Source organism: Sus scrofa, chromosome 8 (assembly GCF_000003025.6).
Source record: "Sus scrofa isolate TJ Tabasco breed Duroc chromosome 8, Sscrofa11.1, whole genome shotgun sequence".
Lineage (NCBI taxonomy): Eukaryota > Metazoa > Chordata > Mammalia > Artiodactyla > Suidae > Sus > Sus scrofa.
The window spans coordinates 137,201,594-137,227,507 of NC_010450.4; the positions used below are offsets into that span (position 1 = coordinate 137,201,594).

Sequence of the window (25,914 nt, forward strand, 5' to 3'; positions counted from 1 at the left end):
CGGTGCTCGGAGCAGCGGCTGAGACACAAAACAAGTCTTTCAGGAGTACATGCTAATTTTTATCTTGGTTTTTATTAGGCATTTTCCTTTCCTTGCCCGCTTCTGGCTCTGTATAAACTTGGTCTATAAGTGTATTAGAACCATTCTATTTTTATTTAAAGTGTGTGACAATTTCATTTTTAAATTCTTTACTTAAAAATGCCTCCCTCTCTAGCTACTGCCATACCTATTTTCACAATTTCTTGAAAGACTATGTGGGGCATCCTATCACCACATTCACACCTTATTTACTTCTGAACGCACTGGTTCCTGTTTAGTTCCCAAACCTTAGCACATTTTTCAGAAGGCAGTCTTACTTTCTCACATTCTTCTCGCCAGAATCCTTGCTAGAACTGCAGCCTCATCTTCTGGCTATACGTTGCTACCTGGATATGTGACCGGCTCTTCAGACTCAGTAGATCTGAATTACCTTCATTTGCAAATGCGTTTTGCCTCTTCTATTGCCCATTCCAATTACCGGCGCCTCTATCACACACTTGATAATATTAAAATAATAAGAAGATCCCAAATTGAGTGTAGGCTGTGTCCAAAACTGAAGTTCAGGCGCGTGTGATAACCTAGCAGTTCCTGAGCAGGGACTTAGGAACTTTCTTGGAGAATTTAAACCTAGGGACAACAAACAAACCAACCAACCCAAGATCTGGCCAGCAAAAAAAAAAAAAAAAAAAAAAAAAGGATAGGAGATAAGGAGTCAAGGTGAGTTTGCAAGATAACACCATGAGTTAAATCTTGTAAATACTGAATTTGAAGAGCCAGTGGCAATTCCTTATGGCAATGTACAGTGAACAAACTTGCACGAGTAACAACGCCTGGTTATCAGAGGGAAGGGGTTCTTTCTTTGTTTTGTTTGGTTTTCTCCCCCCTTTTCTTTCTAGGGCCACACAGAATTCCCAGGCCAGCGGAATTCCCAGCCTGTGCCACAGCCACAGCCACAGCCACAAGGGATCCTTAACCACTGAGGGAGGCCAGGGGTCGAACCTGCATTCTCGTGGATACGAGTCAGGTTCATAATCCGCTGACCCGCAGTGGGAACTGCCAGGAGTTATTTCAAAGACGGCCCACTGACCACTCTTCAGTGGTTCCCTGGAACACGACTACTGTAACCACTGAAGAAGCCATAAAACACCAGCAAACAGCATTTCTTGGGACACTCTAACAGAGTGTAAGTCAGAGGAGAGAAAGTCACCTTCCTGCAGCCCGTTTGTCACAGACTGCTTCCCACCTTGGCACTGCAGGGATGCAGAGCGTTTCTGGTACTTCCCGGTGAAACAGTGACTGTGCCTTGTGCGTCTGGAAGAAATGTGGCAGTTGGTTGGGAATTGTGGGGTCTGGAAAAGCAGCCATAGATAACAGGGTATCTGTTAGAGCAGCAATGAAGGGTTGCAGGGTGAACTGTTGACAGGCCACCCACAGCCCAGCAGAGAGCCTGCCCCGCCCAGCAGAGCAAAGGCAGAACCTATTTGGAACAAGGTTTTACGTAAACATGTTTGAGATAATACGGACTCGTCTCAGACAAAACTAGGTTGCCGGGTGGAGAGGTGTATCGTTTATAGTCTTCTGTGGTCTAGGAGCCTAAGGCACGCACACCGCAAAGGAGGAAGAAGTTGCACAACTTAAGGATCACTGCTAAATGACTTCTTGGGTACCGTACGCTTACAAGCACTGCGGAAATTCACATCGTGCCAGAAGTATTAAATACTTGGTAAGTTTCCAAGTGAACTTGACTTGCTTGCTGTTCCAATCCTTATCTGTATTAGAAGGATTTTGCAGGATATGCAGTCAAGGCTTTGAAGGCAATGATCATCTAACCTAAAAGACGACTTAGGACATGCCAGGCGCCTTCAAGATAGTGACTGGATTGCACGAAAGTTGAAAAAAAAATCCAATGATTTGGAGTTCCCTGGTAGCTTAGTGGTTAATAAGCCAGGGTTGTCACTGCTGCGGTTCAAATCACTGCTGGGGGGCGGGGTGATCCCTGGCCTGGGAATTTCTGAATGCCATGAGCATGCCCCCCATCCAATTAATTTAACTTACTAAGAAATACAAATGCAATAGATTCATTTATTTATTCAGCCATTCTTTCATTTATTCAAGAATATTCATTGATTGCAAAGCACTTGGTTAGATTCTAGCAATGGAAATGGTGCAAAAGAAAGCCTTTGTCCTCAAGGAGCCTTACGGTGACAGAAAACAGCAAAGGCAGCCGCCAACTTGCAACACGTCCAAGTCCGTAAACAAATCATCTCAAGTCTCACAAAATAATGACCAACTTTGGAATATTTTCCCTCTTCATAAGAAGTGGCCCCTCAAAGATTAAAGGGATTTGCTGAAGTCACACAATTAGGACGTGACAGCCCAAATATCAGTTTGGGGGTCCGTGCTGGGTCAGTGCTACCGTTCCTCAATCCTACATCACTCAGCTGTGACAGTGACATTGTTTTGTCATGTCAGGTACTATTTCCATTTAAAGATTACTTGTTGAAAGCAAGAATGTCTATGGAATCCTTACTTGGATTCGTTCGTTCCTTTTTCTACTGAAATTAAACGTCTACCGCAAGTCATCTCAGGGCATACTGTCCCATGCCCTGCTACCACTTGTGAAACTGGACGGCCAACAGGAAGCCGGCGGTAGCAGCCGTAAATCTTGCTCTTGCTGCCTCTGTCGTGAGAAATCTAATTGCTATGAACAGGCTGCCCCTTCATCCTGGCCCAAGGCCACCATTCAACAAAACTAAGAGGCGCGTCCATGACTCTTCCCAGGGAGTCATCCAGGGTCACTGCTGAGGGTTGCCTAAATGGGGTGGGTTCATAACACCGAGCCCCAAAGGCCAGGAGCCCCTTGATTCTTGTTTCAGTCTGTCTTTGGCCATTGTGGCTTGTTTGTTCTCTTTATTTGTTTGGAAAAGAGGCTAGTCGTGGCTCCTGGACTTTGATGAACAGACGTAGAAAGGCGAGGCGATAGAGTTCTATTATGAGAGTGGCCGCAATTAAAAAGGACAGCAAAAACAGAGACCTACAAACATAACCGGCTTTGAAAATGACCCCCAAACCTCGGCTCATCCTATAAAGAAATTCGCCCACCTAAGGTCCCATTTAACCAGCTGCCCCAGTTTTTCCCGGAACCAGAAATAACTGCATTAAGGAATGACTGATTTTAAAGATTTACGTCCCTTGGTTAAAATCTTTATAAAAGCATCAGCCCTTTATGTGCCACCAGAGTACGGAAGCTCTCGTCATCGTTTCCACCGACACAACAGAAAACCAGGCCAAGGGCTTCTCCTCAGGAGAGGTCCCATTTGCGTCTGCCTACCCCTCCCACCCTCATCTACTCTTCCAAGAGCTTACAGGGTCTGAGCACACTGGCCCTCGCACTGTTCTTCGTGCAGGCCAAGGTCAAGCTTATTTGGGCCTCAAGGTCTTCACCTCTGCCTGGAACCCTCCCATCAGTTCTTCCCTTGGGTTTTCTAGCCATTCGACCCTCCCCTCAAACATCACCATCTCAGAGGAGCCGTCCACAACCAGCCTTCGAAAGTCTTTACCACACACCTCGTGTTTACTCCCTTTTGCATGTAACCTTGGACTTGTCAAGGTTATTTTTATTTATGAGTCAACTGTCTCCCTAAAACAGAACATAAACTATACAGAAAGAGGACTTCGTTTTACCCTCTGCTCTACCTCTTTAGTGTCTAGATGCTAACTTGCTGTTCTGTACCCATCTCTGTCATTCTGAATCCTTCCTATCTAGAACATAGAAGACAGTAATTATTAAAGAAAAGTCATTTTATAACACAACCTTGTAGATCAACCACATTTCAATAAAATTTTTAAAAAAGAATCATTTTAGAGACCAGGTGATGAAGTTTGTAGATTCACTGTATTTCCACAGGCTGGATGCTGCTGTCCCTAATTTTCTGTTTCTTACCCTGGTATTTGATTGTCACTTGTTACTTCTGACTGTTGTCAGGATTTTCTCCTCTCACGTGGTGCAGTAAGACCACACTATACTTCATAAATTCAGCTTCTTCTCTTTCCAATGTGTCCACTGAAGAAAGGACTCATTTGAAATGAGTGTACTTAAGACACCGTGAATCAAATTTTCCTTCTAAAATTTAAAAAATTCTACACGTCTGAGGCTTTTGTCCGTCAGTGCCCAAGTGTTTGCAGCGTTTAAGATGATAAAGGTCTGGTCGGATACAGTCGACCCTCGTTTAAGGAAAGGAGAGGATCATTTGAGGATGTGGCGGTGTGGACTAACACAGCCGATACTCCTAGGCATGCTCACATCCACTGGGGCCCTATTCTCCCTCCGAAAAAGAGCGTGTAGATGAAGGGAATACAGCTTGTCCCATCTGGGGAGTGAAGGTGTCTGCCAAGGACGCCAACCGAACTCACTGCGTATGAGGAAGCTGGCCCTGGAGGAAGGTACGTGGGAAGAAGCTAGGGGGTTAAAATAAGAGAAGAAGAAGAAGAAGCAGCCTCTAGTAGTGCATATAGTATCACTAGACTTAACTGTGAAGAAATGCTAATGGAATCAATTTTCTAACGTATCTAGAATTATCCAGAATAGTCTACACTGCTTAGTAGTTACCAACACAGCAAACACTTCCCAAAATGAATGCGAGGTGTGGATGTGCTGTAGAAACACTACCTTGTGCCCAAACAAGAAAACCACGCACACATTTACGTTAGCTTGGCTCTCATCACATCCCACTGCACACTTACTTTGTTTCAATGATGAGATGCTTTCAAATGCTACAGCATGTACAGGGTTTGTTAGCAAATTTTAATGGTCTGGTAACTACTGGAGTAACTTTAGCCCCCAAAATGCAGCACTCGTATCTAAAACAAGAAAAAGAAGGTCTAAAACAAAAAAAAAGAAGGTCGACTTAGGGAGACTCAGCCAAGCTATGGAAATGTATGGAAATGAAGTTTCTGTTTCTGTTTCTTCCTTGGACTCTGAGGCGTAGAATGCATATGTGCTGTAAAATCAGATCACAGTAGGTTTTTTTTTTTTTAACTTCATTTTTTAAAAGTGTCAAATCCAAGATACAACCAAAAAAAAAAAAAAATTTCAACTTCGTATGTGGTACAAATAAACTGAAATTTCTTAGAAATAGTAAATATGTTTTCCACCCACAATTGACATTCGTAAGTAATAAATATGATTTCTCCTGAAAGAAAGCTGAAACTTTTTAAAGAGCTATTGCCAAGTTAGAATTCAAGAAATCAATTAAGTATCAATTATTCTGGCAAGTAATAATTAATTCATAAACGCTATGCAGGTACCGACAACTCTTTCACACACCTGCTATTACACATTACAATGAAATTTATTCGAAGAATTTGGCATCTGGCAAGTCGTCTGCTTTGACACTACATTAGTAGTTACTCAACGTTGAGCGCGGCACATAGTCTCCCACTGAGAAAACCCGGCCATGTATACAACCACCTGCAAAACAAGAATAAGAAACACAGACTCCTCCACTCTTAGTCAGGGGCCTGAGTGCTGAGCTTTTGCTTTTCATTAGAATCTGCGGGAAAAGAACTGAAGAACGCCTGCTTGTGAGACGTATGTATTGACCTCAAAGGGTGAAATGCAGGGCACTATTTATTCAGGTGAAAAAATACAAAGCATTGCGTGTTGTTCAGCAATGATCAAACAAAGAAGGTTCAAAAGAATGTGCTCCATGTGTGACTTTCAGAGCTCAACTCTGTACTTCCAGTATTAAGTGGTGAGGCAGAAACACCACAGTTGTTAGGGCGCTGACAGTTTTATTCACAAGGAACTTTCAAATACAAGATTTTTATAATTTTATGTATAAATGCTAGAGAAATACTAGGAATGACTTCCTCTACGATTAAGGTTAGCCGTTGGTTATAGCTAGAAGGGCATTAATCTGCTGAGATGAATGAATGATTTTTACAAATTATTTCTGTTGTAAAGTTTCTAAGGATGGACGCTAATACTCTGTGCTTTGGGTTGCCTTTAGGTACCTACAAATGGGTCACCATATTCTAGCAGGGATACCTGATTAGGGTGTCTTCATCAGGGAATTTGCCAAGTACCCATTACACACTTGCTAGGTGACGGGTAGAAGACCCAAACCCTGACCGCAAAGAATTTACAACTGCGATGCCCCACTTCAGGACAAATCCCTCCTCTGCGTATCTTTAAAGCTTTCTGCAATAGCCGGCTGTTAATTTTATCTTCCCTGGGTCTCGGTTTTCGTACCGTAAAATGTAATGAGGATATTAAGATGGGTCACTTACAAGCCCCCTTTAGGTATGAACATTCTGAGATGCTTTAAAAACTCACTTCAAGAGCTCTGAGGCTGAGGTTGAGCTGGAGTTTGAGATAAGAATGTGAAATATGGAGTTTTAATAAACTGACGGAGGGAGGAGCACGTTCCAGGGAAATGAAATGGAGCAAAGCACAGAGGAGAGGAACTGACATGGTGGTTTCGTAAGTCCAGGGATGGGACAGACTTGCGCAAGTGGAGACGCTCCGGAGGGAAGCAGGAGAGAAGGGCGGCTGGTAAGTTGGGCCAGGTGGTGTAATGACTTGATTATGCAGCTTGCAGTTCAGGATTTACTAGAGAGGCAAGAGTGTTTTCCAGGGAGAAGGGGTAACTTTGGCAACACACATTTTATAGAGATCTATGAAACTGACACATATGGGAGTCTTAGAGGTGCTAAGTCCAATCAGAATGCTCTCGGGGCACAGGATCAGGTATGTTAGCAGCATGACTCATGGGTTTCAACTGGGAGTATAAAGGGAAAAACAGAAACGTCATACCAGGCACACGCTCTCCTGATCACTGCGCCGCAGTGCGGAGACCACTTTTACACGCATCTTTGGAGGAAGTGAGTCTGTATTTTTGTTTTGCAGGGCAGATGCCCCACATCACAGGAGAAATCTAGGCTCAGGAATGGCCACGTCTTGGTTATGTGCCAGATATGCAATCTATAATTATACTCTCTGGAAATCTCCTTGCTTCTCAGAGTTAAGCATGCCATCCGTATGCTGCCACTGCCCCACGGACCCTGTGGTTGCTCAGCACTAGCAAAGCACAGCAAACACTGAGGACTGGGGCACCGTTTCTGTGTCCAGGGGCGTGACAAAAAATTTTCTTCCCGTACGTTTGTACCACCATAATGAACTAAAAAATTACTTAGATCTATTTTTTTAGGAGGAAAATAATATTTGCAATACAAATAGGAGGATTTTTATAACATAATCTCAAAAGGAGCAAGAAGAAAAGTACAAACAAACAAAAAACAAAACAAAAACAAAAAAACCTAGAGAGGCGTCTGAGCAACTCTGGAGGGCAGAAGGCTGCAAGATGCGGATTTCACCGGGCAGGTCAACAGATCTAAACAGTTCCCCTAGGAGTTGATTCTAATAGCACTCAAATGAAATGTTCCTCCAAGTTCTTGTGGAGTTAGTTAATCCTCAGTACGTAGGCCATACTGGGTTTGGTGCAAATCTGTAATTAAATTGCGAAAATGGTTCTTAGCGTGTTACCTCTGGGGTCCTTTTTCTAACTTAGTTCCCACAAGAAGATGAAAAATATTAAGAACCTGAATCACTCACTGTTACTTGAGCCAGACACACTGTGTAGATCCCATGGCAGGCAGATTTAATGAGAGAGTCAGTCGCTGCCTCAGTTCTCATGTGGCCCTTCCCAGTGTCCAGCATGTTTCTCTCAGACGAACTGGTCCACTGGGAGCTTCAGAAAGTCAGGGTGTAGGAAGACGAGGAACAGGAAACATTTCGCCGGTATGACAGTTTTCTGCGAGCTCTACTGTTTACAAAGGTATGTTAATTGATTTCTGTGGTTTAAATTAACCAGAGCATAGGCGCCTTAATTAATCAAAAAATCCCCCTCACTATCAACTTGCACACATGCTACCATCCCCCGGTGGAGGAACGTATTTCTGCGTGTCCTACATGTGGTCCAGATTAGCACCTGCACAGTTCAGTTATTAAATGAAAAACAGCCCCTTACTTGACCTGTGGAGCTCTTGTGTGCAAGAACCCACCCAAGAGCACTGGGTCTTCCTTATCAGATGTGTGTGGGGTGACATAATGAATGTAACACTTCAGGGCAATTGGCGAGATTTCAAGTCCCAAGCCCGGGTCGCATTTCCCCGCTCACTGTTTGGAAAGCAGACCTGATGCGCTGCGTGTAGCTAGTGGCGAAGCTCAGGTTCTCCCCTCCGAGATCTCAAACCAAACCTAAGAAACGAGCAGCCTAAATTTAATAACAGTCTGAAACTCATTTGCTGAACAAGAGCTTCTTAGAATAAGTGATGAAAACACCAGGGAAATGCTAGGTGAACATGTGAGGCCAGCCCCAACGCCTCTTTTATCTGAAAAATTTAAAGGACAATAGCTTTGCAGAGAGTATTCAATTCTGATTTCGTGAACAAATTTCTTATTGTTGTTGCCTTGAGAAAGCAATATCCGGATACAAATTTTAAATAATTTTCTAATATATTTTAAATTGTGTATAATTACACAAAGAGTACATATCAATATCACTGTACCATTTATATAAACTTTAGTATTTTGCCATTTCTATCTACTATAAATTTTTTTTTTCCAAGACCTTACTGACACAGACAGAATATACACAGGTCTAAAGTGCCTAAGCTTCAGCAGAAGAGAAACAGAATTTTGAGACCATGTAAACAGTCACAATAGACTTTATAGAAAGAGGTACATTTACTCGAAAAAAGAAAAGTGTGAAGGTGATTGTCACGAGAGCTTTTCGTGACATTAAAGACTAGTAGTCCTGGCTAATAGTGGTTAAATCTTACCCACTGGGTAAAAAACAAGAAAAATGGAATTCTTTTGGAACAGAAGGGGTCTAGTTGAGATAATATGAATTACTTCCTGATTGTAAAGAATTAAACAGACATATAATAAAGATTAAAAAATATATATCTCAGGATAAATGAAATAGAACAAAGAAACAAGTCTTAAGATGCCCTGAAACAACATTTAATGGCCACTCATACTTGGAAGCTGGCACTCTGATTAATCAGTTCTAGAACATGAAAGATGTAACTAATCTAGCAAAGATTCAGAAACGTACAACTGCTATTAACAAGGATGGTATGTAGCTCTCATATAGGATTATATTGGAAACAACTGGGACTCCAGTTTAGAAAGTGAAAGGAGATATGATTAAAGTCTACACAATCCTAAAACTTATAAAATGGACTTCTCTCCCAAGTATTAAGACTAGAACTAATGTGCACTCCTTAACACTCAAAGAAAGACATTTTATAATATAGAAAAGAAAATACACTAGATTTCCATGATAACATAAAAGCTCTTTAAATAAATATTTATTCAGCATCTGCTGTGGATAAGGCACAATATAAATAGTATGTACTCAATAAATATCTCATAAATTTTGTGCTATTCCTATTTTTCAAAACTAAAAGTATAAAAAAAAGTTCTAAATACTTATTTTAGGAAGTTAAGTGGTAAACATAGGGAACTCATTAATTTTAAAAGTTAAGCTAAAAACACGAATTTGTTCAAGAGATATTTCATTGAATTAGATGGATAGACTGATATTAGTATAAATCCATATTAGATTAGTGAAAAGAAAAGAGAGATTTTTCAGGTATACTTACAGTTCTCATGTTATAAAGCAAAGAGTGTCCTTTATTAAACATCTTTTGAAGATGATAGAATAAGAAAGTATTCGATGCATCATCGAGGGGAACTTCTGCAGGAGTTTGAATTTCTGAAAATTTAGACATCAGTCGCTAGATTTTGTCGCTAAGAAGCATGGGGACCTGTAAATATTTAGGAACTATGTAATAATTGTTAATGTATTGGTATGTAGAAGAATGTATTGGGAGAGCCCTTGAGATATGTTCACCTTTGCGAATCTGCAAATAGTTTAGAGAGGCTTCATATTTATACTGTATTCTTCCTGCCACCATCCTGACATCAGCCCACTGAATAGAAAATTCATTCTCATACTATCTTTGAGATTGAAGTGTTATCCTAGAGAAGGACAAAGGATCTGATGCATTCTTGGGTCAGATTTTTTTAACGGGCTACATGAGAGTTACTTCACAACCTGTAAATCAGTAGCCCTCACAGAATGGTGACGGATAAACTGATGCCAGGTAAGGGCAGCTCTCTGGCAGAGGACCTCAGGGCTCTGGTCTTGGCACCAGTCTGGACAAGCTTATTATCAACAACTGGGATGATGGTGGGAAGGTCTCACTGACTGCAGCCTTCAAGAGCTCGGAGAAAGAGGGGGATGACAGGAACACTGGAAGGGTCTCAATGGGCCAGAATTGATAGAGTGAAACTTGAAAAATGAAATCTAAGTGACACGTGTAAAATGCTGCCTCGGTGGGGGAAGAGTTAGCTTAAAAGCAATGAACACATGACCTGTGAGAAGGGGCCTTCACCTTCTAAGTCTCAGCTCCCTCATTTTTTTGTGATGGAGGCAATGGCAAAGCTGCTACAGAGAATAAATGTGCTACGCGTAGAGAACGCGCAGACAACCAAGCTTGCACACCTTAGCTACTGTTCTCACGCAAAAGAATGTAAGATCATGGCTCCTACCCCAAATGTAAGGTAAGACCTCACCTGATAAGAACTACTGCACGCTAGACTAAACGTTTGATTGAAACTGCATGGACTTTTGAAGACATAAAGTGGATCTGAATTAACCATGAGACTATTTTTAGTGGGAAAAAAACAGAAAACTAAGCCTGTTACAGTACCCAGGGTATAGGAAGGTGGATTCCACAGGAAAGAGTTGAAAGCAGTGGTTGGAGAAAAATAAAATGGACCTTTTTTGCATATCCCATTGAAACTGGCCCATTCAACAGCTAACTTCTCCTTCTCTTTCACATGTATTCCGATAGCACCTTGTATCCCTTTCTCCACCAGTGCCTGAAGTTGTAAATCTCCAAGGCCTTCCTCCAAGTTCTGGAAGCTTCTGGTGGCCTACTATTCCCCAGGTTCGGGAGCCCCCAAGGGCTGCCTCTGCATCGGGCTGCACGGGTACAGGCATGAAAATGAGCCCAAGACGTCTCTCACGCAAACCATTCACGAGCTTAGGGACTTGTGGGAGTGCCCGGCAGGTGCTGGCCAGGATCACCCTGCCGTCTGTCGGGGTTCCTCTGGCTAATGCTGTGCTGTATTACATTCCCTTTCTCGTTCATCCTGTTTTTAGGCTTCACTCTTCCCTCTCGACACTTCAGGAATAGCTCTCTCCTTTCCTCTGCTTCTATCTCTCTAGCTTCCCGGGCCACTAAAGAAGCGGGGAGTCCTAATTCAAGCTCGGATGCTTAAGCAGAAGTGTCCTCCACTGCTCGGGTTTCCAGCATCACAACTCCACAGGCTTCCCACCCCCTCCACTGGCCTCTCATAACTGTCTCTGGTGCTAACCCCTTGTGAGTTTTCTTGTTTACCCAACTCACTCCTTCTTTCTGCACACCTGGGTACAACTTGTCTTTCACCCTTTGTTAAACTTCCACCTCATCCATCTCGGGACTGATGGAACATTAACAAACATATGCGTGTACAGAATTCACAAGAGATCTCCCTCTGCCACAGGAAGGGATACACAGAATACACATTCAGTGGAGAGAAGGAATATTTTTCATAATCACAGTGTTAGCAAGGAGTACTATGGAAAGGAACTCATACACCATCATGCAGGCTTTCCAAAGATGATATTTTTCATAAGAATTTCAGAGTTGGAACTCAGCTTAGACATAATCCATTTCAATACCCTCAGTCCAAGGATAAAGAAACTGGGGCCAAGACGGGTGACCTAGTCTGCTGATGACCACATAGCTAGTTAGAGGTTAGAACCAGAATCTCTCAACTCTCAACTGCTATCCCAAGGTTATTTCCATTGCAAAATACTGCCTTCTTTGTCTTCTAATGGTCCAGGTATTACTAATATCCCAAAATAGCAATATTCTCCTGCATTAAAAAATTAATGGGATACAAACTGCTTTTATTCTTATGGCCATTTGTGTGACTAAGCAAAAGAACAAAACAATGTGGTCGGTAACTAAAATTCACAGAGACTCTCAAGGCACATGCCAAACAGCCAAAACAGCCTTGAAAAAGAACAGCGGTGGAGGTCTCTCATTTCCTGATCTCAAAATTTATTACGAAGTAATCAGTGCGGTGCCAGCATAACGAGAGACATACAGACCAACAGAACGGAATAGAGAGCCCAGAAATAAACTCTCACATGTCATGTATGGTCAAATGATATTCAACAAGGGTGCCAAGACCATTCAGGGGAGAAAGAAGGTGTTTTCAAATGGTATTGAGAAAACTGGATATAGCCACATACAGAAACATAAAGTTCATAAAGTTAGACCCTTACCTTGTTGTCTTGATAGCAAGAAATACATGGCAGGGAGCATATTAGTTATTTCACATGCCGCGACAAAGGCAAAGGACTACCTTTGACAACCAAAATAGTATTACTCTTGAGGGGTAAGCATAAAAAAAAAAAAACTGAGTAGAATTATTTGGAAACTTTGAAAATAGAAACTTTCTCTAGCTTTTGTCAGAGGTTGTTAGGAACTTTCAAAGGACACAGGAAGTCATTTAAGATACATCTCGAAGGTCCCACAACAATAACGGTCCATTTCGTACCGTACCAAGATGCAACAATAATTGTTGTGCCTTAAAAATGTTCAGTACAAACTGAAAGAGCCGAGAAGACAAAGTCACACTTTTCTTTTCATCGGAGCTGAACGCGGGTCCTTGCATATTCAAAATGATGTTGCACAATTTAGTGCAGCTGCTCATTTTGAGCAGATGAGAGGAAATCATTAAGGCAACTTCCAACCACCCAACTTCCACTTTAAAATAGAAGAAGGAAGAGTGGTAAAGGGCAGGTGACAGTTTACATCTCAATAAAGAGAAGAGGGTGACAGAATGTCAACCTCTTTGTGATATCCGTGACTGTTTTCATAAACTGCAGTTGGCAGCTTTCCAGCTTTCCTGGAGGGGCCCACGTTTATAATTTCAGTAGCTGAAATTCGCATAATTACAATTTCAGTTTCTCTGTGAGGATATTGTTGGGCTTCTTTTGTGCCTGATCAACCGAACAGCTGTGTCTTCAAGTGGAAGTGTCTACTCACTGTTTCCAACATTTAAAGAAAATTAAATGAAGACCATATTTGGGACTCTCATTAAAAGGAAAAAAATATTCTCATGCCCTTGGAAGGCGAGGGGATGCTTTATTATCTGCTCTTCAAGAACAACACATGCCAAGTATTTGTGAAGCCAACACAGCTGCAAGGCCCACTTGTCATACTTATTCTGTCTACCCAGTAGCCTTTCGGGCTTTTACATATATTCAAATTTAAGACACATGAAACGTATTTCCTGCCATGATGCCAGAATATTTGTTTAGAAGTTCAGTGTTTCAGCGGTACTGTGCCAGGCACCACTGGAAGACAGCTTATCAGAGTTCTTGCCAGGGTCACCTTTACGATACTGAAAATCGTCTCTTTCCATCCATCATGCTTAGTAAATAACCGATCATGGGAAATGATAAATGGACAACTTGGATATTATCAATAATTGAATGGAGAAATCCATTCAAGTTAATCAGTTTCATTGAAAGCCTTCACCGCCTTTGATTAATTCTGTACGGAATACAAACTCCTGGGATGCTATTTTTAGAAACGGAAGTAATTAGTTAATATTGATAATTAGGTGGTAATACCCCTAGAATTTATCCTTTAATCTCTTCTACAAAAATATTCTCTTGGTGGGGGAGGGCTCTGGGTAAAGGGACAAGGAAAAGAAGTCTTGGAATATTTCTTTCTTGAATCAATGGAAATACCTTTTATTCAAAATCAATCATTTAGAATAATGAATACAAAATTGCACACATTAATAAATCAGTGTAATATGGGCAATATAAATTAGTGTAATATGGACACGCTTACAGGTGTGTGTTTAATTTTCTAGTGACACTTTATTCCTGAATAATCATTCACTGATATCAGAAAATTTCATAATACATTAAGCAGACGTACAACACGGAGCGATCAAAAAGCTGGAAAAAAGAGACCAAGACCTACAAATACATTATTTAGCACAGAGGTTAACAAGACCTAATAAAAACCATCAGGTCTTTGGAGCACTGCAGAGTTTACGAAAATTCCATGAGCCATCTAAAGTGACCAGTGAATACCACCTAAAACCTGCCATCTAACTATATGCCACTTTGTAGCAGTGAATAATTTCATAAAACACTCACATCAAATGTCCAGCAAGAAAAGAATACTTTTTTGTGTCTCTCTTTATCCCGAGAGCAAAACGAATCAGTAAATGTGCTTTCACCTTCCTTGAACACAAGACGTTAGAAAGATACACATGAACCCAACAGTGCACTAATACTGTTGCTCATACTAATCAGCTTTTAGAAGATGCCCCTCCAGGTACTTCAGCGTCCTGGAGTTTTATAATCAGGTTATCCGTAACTTGAAGCCAACCTTACACCTGAAATGCAGCAGCTACGACAAGTGAGTGAGCATCTGAAATAAAATCATTAAAAAAGCTTAATGCGTGCCTACTACGCTCATATATAAAAATGAATTCTCCTTAAGGAGCACACTATGCATACCCACTTACACCTAACAGGCATTACCAATGCGTGAGCAAACTGGACACGGACTTCATGGCCGTGAATGATGTCCCGAAACGCTCACATGAGATGTCCAGCCAGAAAAGAACACTACACAGTTGTCTAATTTGCTGAGAAAAACTAGGCTGTGAAAAAATTTTCAGTATTGGAGTGGAATATTTTAGTGATAAACTTGGAATAATATTAGTGGCAATCAAAACCATTTATGTGTATAACTGATTCACTTTGTTGTATGCCCGAAACTAATAAACCACTGTAAGTCACTCTACTCCAATAAATTTAAACTTAAAAAGTTAATACAGAAATGAAGTATTTCTCAATACCACCACGAATATCCATCTTCTATTATAGAAAGTATTGTATAGCTGAGTAACCACTTTGGAAAGAGCTTCTGATGTTCCTGTTGCCCTCAGGATGACAGCTCTCTCTTCACACCTGCACGGCTGTGCCTGCCTCCCAAGTACCCTCCTCTGGAAGAGCTGGGAAACCAGAGTGTGAACCAGAATTAAACTAGATGGTCGGGATTACGAATTGCCCTTTTTATCCTGTCAAAACTTTTAACTTTAATTTTATCCTGCCTTTCCTTAACAGCCCATTTTCCATAAACACCCTAAATTTATGCTAATTTTATTAACTTTAAGAATATGCACATAAGCAAAAAGAAAACACAAAAGTATTTTAAGTCTATACTTTTAAAATTTTAAATAAATATACACATATATATTTATTACTTTACTACAATGTTTAAACACACATCCAATATATATTTTAAAGGATTCACTAAAGATGAAATACAGAATATTTTAAATAGAAACATGCCTAATCCCCCTCCAAAATTTACATCTAACATTTGGTGAAAAAATGCCTTAAAAATGTCTTTCTAAATTTGGATTCGCTGCCCATTTACTCCTTACGTCTGTCAAAACTGAAAAAAGATAATTCACAAACTTACTTAGATGCAAGTAGAAAAATGACAAACCAAACCAAGATATACTTACTGAATCACAACACTCATTTTTCAATTACACCCACAAATTACACAATAGTTTTGGTTAAAATTCAATGAGCGATTCCATCTTTTCTTTTTTCTTTTTCTGTCTTTTTTTAGGGCCACACCTGTGGCATAGGCATATGGAAGTTCCTGGGCTAGGGGTCGAATCAGAGCTGTAGCTGCCAGCCTATACTACAGACACAGCGATGCAGGATCTGAGCCGTGTCTGTGACCCACACCACAGCTCATGGCAATGCCAGATCCTTAACCCACTGAGCAAGGCCAGGGATCAAACCTGCCCTCTCATGGATACTAGTTGGGGTCGTTACTGTTAAGCCACAACGGGAACTCCAAATTTCTTATCTTTTCTAAAGTTAATTTTTTCCTGGCAAATTAATTGAAAGATACTAGCTCTTCTAGTTTTTATTTATCCTTTAAAAAAATGTCCTTTGTTTGATTTGGTGTCCCTAAAAGATTTTCCTCATTTAGAAGAAGGTATTCTACTACGTACGAGAAAGACAGTGTTTAGAGAAAGTACTTTTTATTTTCAACAAATAGTTCCTAAAATCACACACACCCTCTCATTTAAAAAGATTTAAAGAATTTTAAATTTTAAATGCATAGATGATTATTTAGAATTGCCCCAAAATTATTTTCAGCAATGAAATAGTAGGCTGTTTTCAATTCAATTTTAAAAATACTCTCTCCTATAGCAAGCAAGAGTTTGCTTCAAAAAGTGGTTTGTCTTCAGGGCCTCAGGGCTTGACTTGCAAACTGCTGGAGGTTCACATGTTTGTTACTCATATCGGAAGCCTTGGTACACACTTCTGGTGATACTCACTGTTGAAGAGAGTGGCTGTAAATCCACAGTTTCAAAATCTAATTTAGTTTGGCCAGCGTCTTGTCCCTCTAATTAGCTCACTACTGTTTTATCTCCAATGTGATAATACGGGCTTGTACCACGCGTGGAAGGGGCAGCTCTGGCACTTGCGAATTACCACGTGTGCTCATCATTAGTAGTATTTCCGCTGGGCAGCCTTTCTTGTCCCCCCTCGTTTTTTCTCTTCTTCCCTCCCCTCTCCCTCCCTCCTTTCCTCCCCTCTTCCTCCCTTTTCTTTCCTCCTCCTCCTTCTCCCTCCTCCCTACCTTGCTTATACTTTAAAGAAATATGTGTTAGTTTCTTATTAATTTTCTGAGGGTTAGTTTAATTAAAACTAAATATTACAATCAGTAAATCAATGTGTCCATGAACCCGACACACATAAATTGCAATGTCACATATGCCGAAAGAAAGAAAACAATAAAGCTACAACTTCCAACTGCTGGGGTTTTGAAGTTCCCTCCCTTTCCTCCGTACGTCTTGTTACTGTTCATAACCACTGCCCACAGACTACAAGGATCGGGAAAAAACAACAACAGTGCCAACCCAGTCAGTCTATGTTTTAACACTAATAAAGATTAACTTCTTCCTAATACTCGCCATTCAAAACAAACACAAAATGTTTTCAGCACAACAAAGAAATCGTAATTATGTGATATCATAAAGGCGTTAGCTAAAGCTACAACCTTAATCACACTGGAAGGCATAAATGTAAGAAATCAACTCATCGTACACCTTAAATTTACACAATGTTATATGTCGATTATATATGAATAATAAGTAAATAACCATATAAAATAAACCTAAGTGCTCATGTTTTCTTCATGCACTACCCTGGCTTGTCGTGTCCACCCCTGAGGTTTGCATCTGGAGACCACTTACATAGACGTGGAGGAGACGATTTTTGAACAGGAGGACAGTATCGATGGGTCAATGTTCTAGGATATTCATCCTGTGTGGAGAGGAACGTGCGTGGGCAACACGCTGGGTCAATAAGGAGGCCATTTGCAATGTCTCGTTTTTTACTATTTACATAATATAGCTGAGCTAAAAAAGAGAAGCCCTAAACTGCAGCTGGGAGAGGGAAGGAGGAAAAGAACCAGACGGCGAGGGCTGCGTGGCTAGAAGAGGGGCGATCAAAGGGGGACAACGTTAAGCCGCTCTGCTAGGGGTCTTCTCTGCACCACTGGGCAGGAGTCGGGACGTTCATCGAGACATGGCACAGGAGGAGGCGATCCGGGGTAAGAGCGAGAAACTACGCCTCCGGTTTTACAGACGTTGGATGCCCGAGTAGGGTGTACGACTGAATACAGAATTGTGGACCTGAGAGAAGAGTTTTGCGATAAAAATCGAACATCGTCTCACAGTTTTAAATAAACAGCAGAAGCGTGGGACACTGTCTTTGAAGGCCATCGATAACACGAGACGGCGGACGGAGAAGTGGCTTGACACCTTTTCATCGACAATTTTCGTACGGTACACGTGTTTCAGACGCATTGATTCTCTCTTTGGAAAACATGAGGGTCTGAATCTGAGACTCTGCGGCAATTGAGCACATATGAGGCAAGTAAATTGGAGTGAGTCAGGTTCAGAAGCTCAAGCTCATTTATATGCCGCTCGGGGAGGAATTTGGCAGAGTAAACTGAACAGCCAAACCAAGAGGGCATCCACCAGAGAGAAGCGAGGGGGCATCAGAGATGGGACGGAAACATGAGGCGGATAGGAGGTCAACACGTGGGAACACGAGGGGAGAGGGACCCAGAGCAAGGGGAGTACCTGGCACACAGGATGCACTCAGAAGTACTGACTCCATTGTACTGATACTAAATATTTTTGTTATGTAAAAACAGAATTATTTAAATATTTTAATGGCTTATTCAAACAAAGCCTATGCATGTTTATCTGGAAATTATAAAACAATAAAAGCCTGTGTAAGCACCACCGACTTGAACATTCTCAGAACCTCTGTTGCCCCACTTACCCTTCCTGATTCCCTTCCCTTCCCTCTTTCCCAGAGACAACGACAAACCTGAAACTTAAGCTTTTCTTCTTTTTAACTTTTCTCTGTAGTTTGCCAAACGTCTGAATATGTATTTTCTAAAATATTGCTCATAAATTTTTTTGCACTTGGTGAAATGTTACTGCAGACAGAGAATCCACCTGATGAAATGTTTTTGGCGCCGCTGGAGTCCTACATCCATTAACAGCAGCATTTCATCATCTAAAATGTATAGTGTCACTTCTAACAGGAAACATGTACTGGCAACCGTGTAGTCAGCTTTATGTTCTCAGCAGATGAAAATTTTGCTGTGACAATCACAGCCTAATTTGTCTTGAGTGTTTTGAGAGACTTAATCATACCACTGATTTTTATCTCCTAGTCTAAGTGTCGCTTTTCATCTTCCTAGGAATTCTCTCTTCTGTTCTATTTTCAAAACCACCCAAATATACTGATTTTGAGAAGAATGTGTCCTAGTTTCTGATTGGAAGTAAGAGCATTATCTTTCTTTTAGAGAAAATTCATTAGTCCCAGAATATTTTTAAAGCCTCAACTTGGCAATTTAAATGAATCCGCAAATTCATAAATAGATGGACCATTTAAATACGCTTTTGACTTTGTCCTGAATGAATAATATGTCGTGGATTAATATTTGAAAAATTTCAAAATTTACCATGCTTTTTCCTCTTATGTGCCCATTTACAGCCTCATACCACACACACACACACACACACACACACACACACACACACCGACAAATGTGCATGCACCTACCAGCCTAGAGAAAGGAGCAAGATATCTAGGTTAGACTAATCAAATTGTAAATATCTGCATTTCAAAAATGCCATAAAATATCAAAGTAAAGAACAAAAGAAAAATACTGGCAACCTGCATGACAAAAGGCAGCATGTAAATTCACAGAAAAGTGCATTAATGTGAAATTCATAAAAATACAAATAGCCAATAGAGGTAAAACATGTTCAATATCAAAGAAATTATTTTAAAGCAGGAAACTACAAAGAACAGAAGACAGCGAAAACAATAACGGAATAAAGATGCTACCTAGACTGGGCAAGCTCAGAGAAGGCAGGCGTGTAAATTTGGATGGTGGCCACCTCACCCTAGGAAGGAAAACCTTAAGATGCTTACCACCTATATCCCTGTACTGTCCTCCAAGAGATGGGCAGAGATTTTAAGTCTCAGGCAGGTCACCTTCACGGTTACATCAGAAACAACACGAACAGCATAAATGCCGACCCGAGATGACTGGCTTAATAAAATTAGATACCGCAATATGATAACATCTACGTAAGCCATTAGGATTCCATTCTTGAAAAGTGATTTTGAATATTAAAAGATGCCAAAGAGATATGCTAAATAAAGAACTAAAGTTTAAAAAATAATGTATGCTTATATTTTTATAAGAAAATAGTAAAAAAAAAAAAAAAGGAAGGTAGGTTACATAGTTTTATGTATCCATAAAGATACACCCTACAAAGTATTTTGGGGGGATGGTAGAATAAAAAGTGATTTCTTTGTTTTTTTTTTGTTGATGTTTCTAAATTTTTTCTTTAAGTATTAATTTAAAATGATTTAAAACACAAAATATTTATTTAATTACTGTAATAGATGAATAAGAATTTTGCAGATTCTTGCAAATATGAATCTTCCCAACATACTTCTAATGATTTTCTATATAAAATACATTCACATTTTCTTATATCAGAAGTATTATATAAGGCATTTCTGTACTGAGAGGCTATTTTCTTACTCTTTGGCTTATTTACAAGCTAACCTCCCAACTGAAAGGCAGTACAGCCCTGAAAAAAATGGTACCATTGTACTTCTTTCCATCACTAATCACGGATAAAATTGAAAGTCCATTTCACAAGGAATATATTCTTTACTGATTTATGGAAGGAAACTCCAACATATCATGAAACTGAACCACAGGACAACAATGAGTAATCCTTCAAAAACACTTCAAATGCCAACTTTAGTGGTCTTTTAATAAGCAATAAAATTTGAGCAAACATTGTGTTTTTCTACACAATGAAACTGTATTTTTATTTTTACCTTTCATTTTATTTAGATACAATGATCAGTTCTGAAAAGAAATGCTTTCTCGATTAATTTTAGTCAAATGCCTCCAAGACACTGACTTCATGGAGGGCCTTCTGAATATAAGGCAACAAGGACCCATAAAGTAGAAGAAAATGAAAATGCCTTCAACTCCACTAATTTGGAATTTATTTTTAAACATCAACAGCAATTGCCTTAAAGTGAAGGGAAACTGTTCAACTAAGATCACGGACTATTTTGCATCGCAGCCCATTAGCATTGCTATCTCGGCCTCAGAACTCTCTTCAAATGAGGCCCAGGAAGGGGGCCCCAAGTACGTGTCTATCACGTTAAAATGAAGGGCGGTCTCTTCTATGAAGGAGCTTCCTCAAGGCAGAATCCATCCTGGTTTCAGAGGCTCTCCCGTGATACTTTACACCCATCTTAACAGATGTTCCAGAAATTAATAAGTATTATTTTCCCATGCAGGCAATGTCAGTGGCTCAAAAAAGCAACCGACTTAAAGGTTCCAGGGCCTTGGCCTTGAGGCAGCTCCCTCCCTCTCTCCCCTGACTGCAGGACCAATGGTTTCTGCCCTTCTCTATAAATACTTTGCTCTTTTGTACCATTCCTTGCTGAGTTTTCCTTTCTCTGCAGGTACCTTTGCTTCGGTCTGCCAGAAACTCTGGAGCCTGCGTTTAAACCTTGCTTCCTGGGCAAAGTCTCCCTTAGGCTCCTGCTGGGAGGTGAGCTCGCCACCCACCTGTTGCCTTTGCGTCCCCTGTGATATTGTTCTGCTCTTACTCTTGTTTCTAGAAAGCCCAGGCCAGATCTGAATCATTTTTGTACACTCTAAAATAGAGGATGTGAGACATATTTTTATCAGGAGACATTTTTCGGTGAAAAATACACAAATCCCTCAATATACTAAACTGCTTTAGAATCTCTTGCTGTTGTTTGCAGTTATTATCTTTACTCATGTTGCAGTTCATCAGTGAAAAACCATAAGGCTCTTTTGAGAGACATTTGAAAAGAGAACCTGAGTGGCATTTAGTTTCACGTCTATCGGCTGTACTTTTTCGCTTATTTCTGCATTTTCTCTAGGTTGTACAAGAGCAAGCAGTCATGACTCACAAAATCAAGTTGCAAATGGTAATAGATTTTTTAACACCTTGTTTTTCAGTCTTGGTATCTTTCAGTATCATTGCCTGAGAAGTCAAGGAAATTTCAAAGCAGAACTCTGGCAGAAAGTCCGCCTCACAGACACAGCCAGCCTGGTAAGGAGTCTGTGTGTGTCCCCAAAAAACCGAAAGCCAAAAAACAAACAATAACAAAAATAACCCCCCCCCAAAAAAAAAACAGTTAAGGAGAAAATTATGAAGGGGGAATACAACTTAATTTTTTATGTAAAACACACAAAGGTCCCCGTGGTTGCCATTTTTAAACTCTGGGTAAGGAAGGTCTTTTCCAAGCCAGCAGGTGCACTTCCAAGCTTCTTATAATCCTTCTTTCTTCAACGTATTTTCTATAAAATCTGGTATCTGTTTCTTTAAAACATAGCAGGAACTTAGACATACTTTCAAAGCACACATGCACAGGAAACTTATCTACAGTTTTATGCTTCATTTTCCAATAATCTATAATTGTTTTTCCTACACCTAATTTAACTGTGATTTTAATCAAACTTTCCAAAGTGTTTAACTTACTTTTCTTGGAAACAACAATTTTTTTTACTCCTGTATTTCGTCTCCTTAATGTAACATTCAATTGCGTGAACAAGTATATGCTACATTTAATGTGACAGTAAACAGGAGAACAACTAGCAGACACAGGTTTGGAGATAACGAAAAGCGGCTCTTGGTCAGCATTTAGCACAGCCACAGGGAGCAGGCGCACACAGGGGCCTGCAACCACGCCTCTCCCTCACATGGAGCCTCCTTCCCTCCATGGGCTTTCAGGGGAAATGGAGCATTTCATGGTCCAGTGAGTCCTGATATGCAGACTCTCAGGCTTTCTGTTGTACTGGTTATTTAATGATATTTGGACTCCATGTTAGAAATATAAAATACAGAGAAAATATAAAATATATGTAAAATCTACCTATAACACTATGTTAGTTATTTCCACTAAAACATTATTTGATATTATTCAACTGACGACAAAGGTAAGAGTATACATCAAACAGATGTATCTGAGAAGTTCCAGTCGTGGCTCAGCGGTTAACGAATCTGACTAGCATCCATGAGGACGCAGGTTCGATCCCTGGCCTTGCTCAGTGGGTTAAGGATCCAGCGTTGCTGTGAGCTGTGGTGTAGGTTGCAGACACTGCTTGGATCCTGAATTGCTGTGGCTGTGGTGTAGGCTGGTGGCTACAGCTCTGATTCAACCCCTACCCTGGGGACCTCCGTATGCTGCGAGTGTGACCCCCCCGAAAAAAAAAAAAAGCATACAGAGGTATCTGAGATTTGACTGTTGATAACTGAGCTCTATGCAAATGAGTTGTAGCTATCAATGCTAATTTTTTTATCATATTGGTTTTTCTTTTAACCATTTTCAAATCGAAGTATAGTTAATCTACATATTGTGTTAGTCTTGGGTGTACAGCAAGGTGTTCTTCAGATTCTTTTCCATTACAGGTCATTACAAAATACATTTGAATTTAGGTCTCTGCGCTATACACTAGGTCTCTGTTGTTTATATTTTATATACAGTAGTCGTGTGTATGTGTTAACACCAAACTCCTAATTTATCTCCCACTCCCTCACTATCACTTTTGGAATATCACTGAATAATTTAATGAATAATTATTGACTTACAAAACATTTAATACACTGTGTTAAGTTCGAGAAGTATACTGATAAAAAGACCCATTACTTTATAGAACTTATACTCTTGACTTGCAGCCTCCAGCCTCGGTTCTCGCATCGCTACCAGTAAAAGTATCCCAAGATTCTCTACATCTCTACCTATGCTTACCAATATACATATATGCACATATGAGTATTTATAAATTATATGCATGCACGCTTGCACGTATGATGCTTTATGAAATATGCATCGTCAACTCTGGATTCCAGACTTCTAAATGTGAATTTTTTTTTACTGCCACCATTTTACAAACAGGGACAGGCACCGAAGAGAGGTTTCTTTTCAACATGACCAGCGCAAAGATGCAGTCGTCCGTTTGATTAAAAAGTCATCAGACGAGTCAAGCACATCGTTACTAAAAGAGAGTTTATTTCCTGGTCTGTACCAAAAGCAAATATACCTGCCTCCATAAGGTAACAAACTGGTGGACCCAAAAAGATTTACAACACACGTGAGAGTGTTTGAAATTATATTTAAGGAATGTTCATAGTCTCCGCAAAACCCTAGCGTTGGCCAGCATGTGGTTGGAAAGCCACTGCTCTCTGTTCTGGCCACAGAGGGCACTGTCTGGCACAGATACTCTCTCTAGAGTATTTATCACTCAACATGTGTTCTTTTAAGGAGAGCTGTTCATATGCTTGAACAACAGAACATATTCTTACACTTTATTTTTTCAGTGCCTTTGAAATATTTATATATTCAAAGAAGTGAAAAACCTAGTTGAAATCCATTTTTTTTTTCACTCTGAGTTTTAAAATCACAGCATCAGATTGGAGAATAGATTATAAAACTAAAACCTTTATGAATTCACTCTGTATGTATGGTACTTCATTAGCACAACTAAACATGGATTATAGTTGAGAGAAGAAAAAAAAGAGGGAGAGGGGAAGAGAGAGTGGAAGGCGAAGGAGAAAAGGGAAAGTGGAAAGAAGAATAAAACAGGGAGCTCCTGTCAGTGGCTCAGCGGAAACAAACATGACCAGTGTGCATAAGGATGCTGGTTCGATCCCTGGCCTCGATCAAGTGGGTTAAGGATCTGTCATTGCCGTGAGCTGAGGTGTAGGCCACAGACACAGCTTGACTCGGGTGTTGTGTAGGCCGGCAGCTGCAGCTCTGATCGGACCCCTTAGGCTGGGAACTTCCATACACTGCAGGTGCAGCCAGAAGAAGAATGAGGAGGGGAAGGGAAGAGGAAGAGGAGGAGGAGGAAGAAGGCGACGAGAACTATATCGAGAGTCCCACGTTTCCTGGAGTCTGGGATTGAGAAAAGACAGTGGATGTCACCAGTCACAATGCACTGTTTTCAGAAAAGAGTATGATAAAACTGTGATACGTGACCTTGCTTTCTGATAAAACTTTCAAAACGATTTGAACGGCTTTTTTCTAACCTTTCAAAACACTCAAAAATTAAAGTGGCTCACATAAGAAGTAATTAATTAAAGGCAGCATTTGTAAACATGAAACTGAGAATAAAGCTTCTTTTTGGAATAAATTGCAGCACCTTTATTCTGGACAGTAGATCTACTGTAATTAGCTGATGAGAAATTAGGGTAACAATTCACCAGCCATCATCAGTTTAAATTAGATGCAAGGGGCCCACGCTGGGCTGGTGCTGTTTGGTTTCCGGAAAGACACGGTGGAAGAACTGCCAGGCTGACGACATAGCACAACGGGTGAAGCATGCCTGCTCCTTTCTCCTCCTTTTATTTCACAAATATTACATGGGACGAAGGAAGGTCAAGGCTAACCTCTCCAATAGCGCTGTAGAACATTAATTTGTGCCAGCTCAAAGCAAGCTTACAGACGCGAGAGGCACTGCTGTGGGTTGCAGCTGAGATCATCCATTTTCATTAACTTGTGGTTCAAAGCTACTACTACATGTAGGAAACGATGCTGCCTTTTCAGTGACTGTGTGTTAAAAGCTAAGTCCTAAAAGCTAAAGAGCGGAAACAAACACATGTTTGGAAAGGATGCTAAATTTCAGATATTTCATACTGAAAGCAATTCAACCACAGTAAAAACACAGGTTCGAAATGAAAATTCTTGGCAGATAATGTCTACAAGCTTTTCCTCATTTTCACTTGCTGTTGTTTGTGCGAAAAGGTACAACTGTCATGTAACCTTTCAAGTCACGAAGGCCTGAGGAAATATCCAAATAATAGAAAGACCTTAGAGGACAGAAGACAAGCGTCTTCTCCTTACTTCAAAAAGAAGCCAAGCGATAGGAAGACGTTTTGCAGAGCTATTAGCTCTCCCTTTTGTCCTAGGTATCTCACATCTCTTAAATGTTAGACAACTTGACACTGACTCTTACAGAGTGAGCTAAAAAAATTAATTCCGCTCCCAAATACAGCATTAATTTATATCAGCTATAATTTTA

General features: G+C 40.4%; 1 protein-coding gene and 1 long non-coding RNA gene across 4 annotated transcripts in view; one reads left to right on the plus strand and one right to left on the minus strand.

The window, feature by feature from the left end:
• C8H4orf22 (chromosome 8 C4orf22 homolog) overlaps window positions 1-25,914 on the minus strand; it is a 528,133-nt gene that overhangs the window by 237,708 nt on the left and 264,511 nt on the right. The window lies entirely within an intron of this gene.
• On the plus strand, window positions 947-24,503 carry LOC106508257. Of its 2 annotated transcripts, none has more exons than XR_002346917.1 (3): window positions 947-1,762; window positions 21,850-21,943; window positions 23,790-24,503. It is a non-coding gene; the product is annotated as an uncharacterized LOC106508257 (long non-coding RNA). The 2 variants fall into 2 exon arrangements; XR_001304985.2 differs by lacking the exon at window positions 947-1,762 and adding an exon at window positions 5,085-6,595.